General features: G+C 36.2%; 1 long non-coding RNA gene across 1 annotated transcript; it reads right to left on the bottom strand.

The window, feature by feature from the left end:
• Positions 1-5274: 5274 nt before the first annotated feature.
• On the bottom strand, positions 5275-6131 carry LOC122026225. The gene is made up of 3 exons (XR_006124070.1): positions 6093-6131; positions 5456-5638; positions 5275-5350 (listed from the first exon to the last, which is right to left on the bottom strand). It is a non-coding gene; the product is annotated as an uncharacterized LOC122026225 (long non-coding RNA).

Raw genomic sequence — 6131 nt, 5'->3', positions numbered from 1 at the left:
TATTTTGTTCGTAGATCTACTCTTTGCTTGTTTTGATTGATAGGACATGATTTGGAGCAAAAACGGAGTTTAAATGAAGTCGAGAGCTTCTAGAGTGACACGGGCATGCAAAACTATGTTTTCTTCATGTTCTGGCCGTGTGGCACCCACACGGCCGTGACAAGGCCGTGTGGGGGGCGTGTAAAGGCCGTGTGAACCTCACACGGCTGTGTGAAGGCCGTGTGGAACTTTCAGCACTGCAGACCAAAAGTAAAATGACCATAACTTTGTGCGCGGTTGGAGTTATGAGCCGTTCCAGATATCAAAATATAGAAAACTTCAAAATATACAACTCTTATGAAGACTTCAACCAGAGAAAACCACGTCTTGAAGGCCTAAAATGCGTTTCTATGTGACAGTCTTAGCACAGGGCCGTGTGGAATCCCTGCAGTGCACACCAAGAGTAAAATAGGAATAACTTTGTGATCCATTGGATTTTTGGGTTTTTCTTTGAACCAATTTGTAGATATCTTCAGGATCTACAACTTTGATGAAGACTTCAACTAGATAAAATCCAATATTGATGGAGTAAAAGATGTTGCAATAAGACATAGCTATGAAGGGCCAATCAAGGGGTGTGTGAGCCACATGGCCATGTTATGCAAGGGGCTGTGAGCTCCACACGGACATGTGAGCCACATGGCCCATGGCCGTGTGAGCCACACAGCCGTGTAAGGTTTCCAGAGGAGAAGAATGACATGGCCATGTGAGCCACACGGTCGTGTAAGGTTTCCAGAGGAGAAGAATGAAATGGCCGTGTGAGCCACACGGTCATGTAAGGAGTTCCAGAGCCAGAGGCAGCACAGGCCGTGTGGATCTACACGGCCATGCAAGGAGTGCATTGGCAGAGCCAAACATGGCCGTGTCTCACACACTGCCGTGTGAGACAGGCAGAGAGGGGAGTGAGCCAGGCCGTGTCCCACACATGGCCAGGTCCTGGGGCCGTGTGGCGCCCGAATTCCCCCCTCTATATAAAGGTTTCTTCTTCATTTTAAAGGGGATCTTCTCCCCTTTGGGGAGAAAGGAAGATTTGGGCGATTCCTTCCATTCTTGGGTGGATTTCTGGGCGATATAAGGGAAGATCTTCACCGATTCGACTCCGGGAACGTGGATTGGATTCGAAGACCGTCTTCATCATAGATAAGCCTTCTTTCTTTCCTTTTCTTGGATTGGGATCAAGAATGCTTGTAATCTTTATGTTTTCAGATTTCTTTCTTCGATCGATGGAGTAGTTTATCTTCTTTCTAGGATGGAGGGAGTATTTGTAAGGATTTCTTGATGTAAACTCTTATGGATATGCCAATTTCCCATTTCTATGATTTTGTCCTGTTTTGTATCTATTTGATCTTGTGTGGAATGTTGTGATTGTGCCTAATTACCATGCTTGATTGAGAGTTTGGATATCTTGTGGATCTTGTAGAGGTAATTCTTCATTCGATTTTCTGAGGGATCTTCGTGACAGGAACATGCCCGTGTAAGGACGTTTGAGGGATTATCTTGAAGGGGAAATTAGGTATTTCAAGAGGGTAGGATAGATTTATGTATTAATCTTTATATCTCGATGGGTTGATGAGCGATGGATTCTTATGTTGATTTTCCGAGGGACGCACGTGACAGGCAAGCCCATGTAAGGACAACATAGATTCATTCCTAATTGATCAATCTAGGTATGGATTTCAGTCCTATGTCAGTTCTCTATTGCAAGAGAGAACCGAAAACCTTCTACAAATGATGGACGATTGAGAAAAAGGATTTGGTAGATCATTTACATTGAACAACCTTACAAAGAAACCAAAACTCCTAGAATATCCCTTATCATTGCCTTTATTCTTGTTGCCTATTTTTTCATTCTTTTGTTTACTTTTCATAGTTACACTTAGACTTTGTCAATCTATTGATTTGTTGTCTAGCTAATTCGCGTTGAGATATTCTTAGTGCTTATTCCAGTCCCTATGGATACGATAATCTTTTATATTACTTGCGATATTTCCGTACACTTGCGGAGGTCAACAAATAGTAAAATACTGGTTAAGGGATAAGCAAATTTGTGAGTTGGCAATTGAGAAAAGGTTGCACTTATAGTCATCAGAACTTAATTATTTAAGTTTCCTAGTGGGCTAGTTTTGGATTTAGATCATTGTTATTTTGTTCCTTCTTTGATAAAGAACAGTATTTTTATTTCTTGCTTAAATAGAAAGGGTTTCCATTTAACTTTTAGTAACAATTATTGTTATATAACTTTGAATGGTATTCTTTATGCAACTAGAACATTATGCAATGTCATCTATGCACTAGATATATCCAATAACATATTCAATACTGAGATGAGCAACAAACACACTCAAAGAGATGATCAGTTAACCTCCTACATATGTCATTGTCACCTTGGCCATATAAATAAGAAACACATGTCTAAATTATACAAGTGTGAAATTTTAGAATCATTTAAATTGGATTCATTTGATACATGTGCTTTATACTTACAAGGAAAGATGACTAAGTTACCTTTTAAGGGAAAAGGTGAACGAGAGAATGATATATTGGCCCTCATATATACCAATGTATGTGGACCTATGTCAACTCATGCACGAGGAGGTTATAGCTACTTCATTATCTCCATCGATGACAATTTGGGTATGTTCATCTCTTGAAATACAAGTTTGAGGCCTTTAAAAAGTTCAAAGAACATAGAAATAAAGTAGAGAAACAACTATACAAGAGTATTAAAATACTTTGATCGGATCGAGGTGACAAATATTTAAGCCAAGAGTTTCAGAATTATCTTAGAGATAATGACATATTATCTCAATGAACTTTGTCATACACACTACAACATAATGGTGTGTCTGAGAGGTGAAAATGAATTTTTTTGGACATGGTTAGGTCGATGATGAATCATGTAAGTCTTCCCAAATCCTTTTGGGCTTCTGCACTCGAGACAACTATTTACTTGCTAAATAGAGTCCAGACTAAGGTAGTCTCTACTACTCCATATGAGATATGGAATGGTAAGAAACCTCATTTATCTTATTCAAAGATATGAGTTTTACTACTTATGTGAAGAGGTAAGTATCAGATAAGCTAGATGATAAGTCTAAGAAGTGTATATTTATTGATTCCCCTAGGGAAACTAGGGTTACCAATTCTATCATCCCTTGGAACAAAAGGTGTTTGTTTTAAGACATGTTATATTCCTAGAGAAAGTATTTTTCTTACACAAAAATAGTGGGAATAAGGTTGAACATGGGGAAGTTCAAGAGACTCCAATAGACACCGAAGAGATGCCTAATCAGAAACCACTACTGATTACTCATGAGGATGAGGTAATAGCTAAACCTATTGTTACACCACCTCTTCATAGATCTAGTAGGACACGTCTAATTCCTAAGAGATATGGATTTTTCATAAGTGAATTAAGTGACATGCTACTCATTGAGGATAAGGAATCTACCAGTTATGAAGAAGTTCTGAATATTTCAAAAGAGATTTATGGTTGAAAGCCATGAAATTAGAAATAGATTCCATGTATGAAAACCAAGTTTGAAACTTGGTGGACTCACCCTAAGGTATAACACCTATAGAGTGTAAGTAGGTTTTAAAAAAGAAAACCGATATGGATGGTAATTTGATTATCTACAAATCAAGATTGGTAGTGAAAAGCTATCGTCAAAAATATAGTATTGACTATAATGAAACCTTTGCACCAATCGCAATGATTAAGTTCATTTAGATACTCTTAGCCATAGCAGTTTATCATGATTATGAGATATAGTAAATGGATGTGAAAATAGCTTTCCTCAATGACGATACCTGATGAAGATAACCTTCTGTAGATCTGGAAGAAGCCCTTCGTGATCCTACGCACATCGAGACAAACCAACAAAGCGTTAGTGACCTAAGACCGAGGTGGGGATCCCTGGTTATGCCCTCCGACGCTCAAGTTAGTCTCTCTCTCAAAGGTGGAAGAAAGGAAGAAGAACAGTAACTGAAGTGAAATAGAGTTTAGATGTTAGAACTTGTGTACCTTGCCAACGGAGAGGATCCCCCTTTTTATATTACCTCACGTGACCTCCGTAATCGTGAAGTAGTCCCCGGTTTGTTAGGCACTACAAGAAAAACCCTCATAGACATCGGTTTTCCACCGCTGTCTATTACAAAATTGACCGATATCTATGCAGGTAATGTAAAAGGTCTACCATTTTAGACATCGGGTTATAACCGATGTAGTATCACTTAACGACACCGGTTTTCGAATCGCTTATGAATCGGTGTAGTATCACTTAATGACACCGGTTCAACAACGGTGTAAAATCGATGTAATATATGTTAATAACACCAGCTTTGACAGCGGTTTATGACCGATGTAATATTAACAACACCAATTCCATCAATGATGTAAAATTGATGTAATATCAATAATGACACTGGTTTTGGCAGCGGTGGAAAATTGATGTAATATCAGTATTGTTTCACGACATTGATTCGATTTCCGAAACAATGAAAAACCGATATTATACAACATTTTAATAGTATAAAATTTAGTTAATATTATTATACATCGGTGTATCTAAACACACCAAGTCAATATCCATGTAACCAACACAGAAATATTATTCTTACAACATAAAAAGATAATAGATATTGTACACATCAAGTCCGTATCCACAAATTACACAGATATTTTTCTTACAACATCAAAATGTAATAGATATTGTACACATCAAGTTAGTATCCATAAAATACTCAAATATTCTTTTTACAACATCAAAAGGTAATAGATATTGTACACATCAAGGTAGCATCCGCAATTTACATTCCATGCAAATGCATGCATCATCCAAAGTTTTCAAAAATCAAATACCTTTCCTACTCAAATGTAATCTAGCATGCATTTAGCCTACTCAAACCGCACATCATCAATTTCAACTTTGGAGTACTTGAGATTTGTAAACTGTAACAACACATAAAAATAGATATTGCATCACTTTCATTTTGTGAATTTAAAAAAAAATAAAAGAGACATCATTGAGGAAAATAAAAAAGTAAAAGGTGTTGATTACAAAGAAACTTACTGAGACTTGTAAAATATCTTCACAAGCTAATGCAACATCCAATAGAAGAAGGCATACACGGAGAGCTATTTGCTGCATAGGAAAAAATAGCAAGGCAGAATAAAAAGAATCATCTTATCAATAACTCATAAGATGATTAAATTAAGGCATACCTCTTCAATTGACTCGATATTCTGGAACAGCTTTTTGCGAACAGATAATGACTGTGCATTCTCATGGATATGGTAGAGAATGATTGCCTGTGAAGAACCAAATTAACAAAAATACTAAGAAGAGAGAAATTTATTAACTCATTCACTAATTATGGAAAGAAAAATTTTGACAAAATGCATTGAACTACATACAATATTCAGCATTGTTACTGAAACATCAAACTCTTGGGCATGGACAACTCTACTACTATTTATAGTAGCACTTTGATGAATTGAAGCACTATTAGCTTTAGACCCTGAAATCATATAGCCTAGGCAGCTATTCTCAGAGTCAATCTGGTCCACAAAAGTGTGCGCAAGCTCTTCACTCTGCTCCTATAACCAATATAGTTATTAATTAAAGAATGCATGTAAAATATCTTTTCAGTTGCAAGAACAATGCTAGTTTAAGAAATCATAGAATATTGACTGAATGGATAAACATGAATTAAATTATTTCCAACTTTGAAAAAAAGATAGAGAAAATGGTGAAATTACATGAAATAGATAATAAAATATTAGCAATATTCAAAATACCATGATTTGGAGAAGACATGATTCCCAAGGAACAACAAACTTTTCTGCTATAGAAGAATGGATGATTCTAAAGATCATGTTTAACCTTATCATACATGTTAAGTATAATCATGTCATATAATATAATATGTTTAATATGATTATAGCTTTAATGTTGAATAATTTGTTTCCTCAAGAATGTCAGTATGAAGATGATAAATTATCTTTATAAATTAATTCAAAAAACCAATTACCTGTGATTAAGTAAACTTACTTTAACCTTGTTTAATGCATCAAGGAGATTCCTAGGATC

This window comes from Zingiber officinale, chromosome 10A (assembly GCF_018446385.1).
Source record: "Zingiber officinale cultivar Zhangliang chromosome 10A, Zo_v1.1, whole genome shotgun sequence".
Lineage (NCBI taxonomy): Eukaryota > Viridiplantae > Streptophyta > Magnoliopsida > Zingiberales > Zingiberaceae > Zingiber > Zingiber officinale.
The sequence above is the reverse complement of the archived record's forward strand: the minus strand, read 5'-3'. Positions and strand labels throughout refer to the sequence as shown.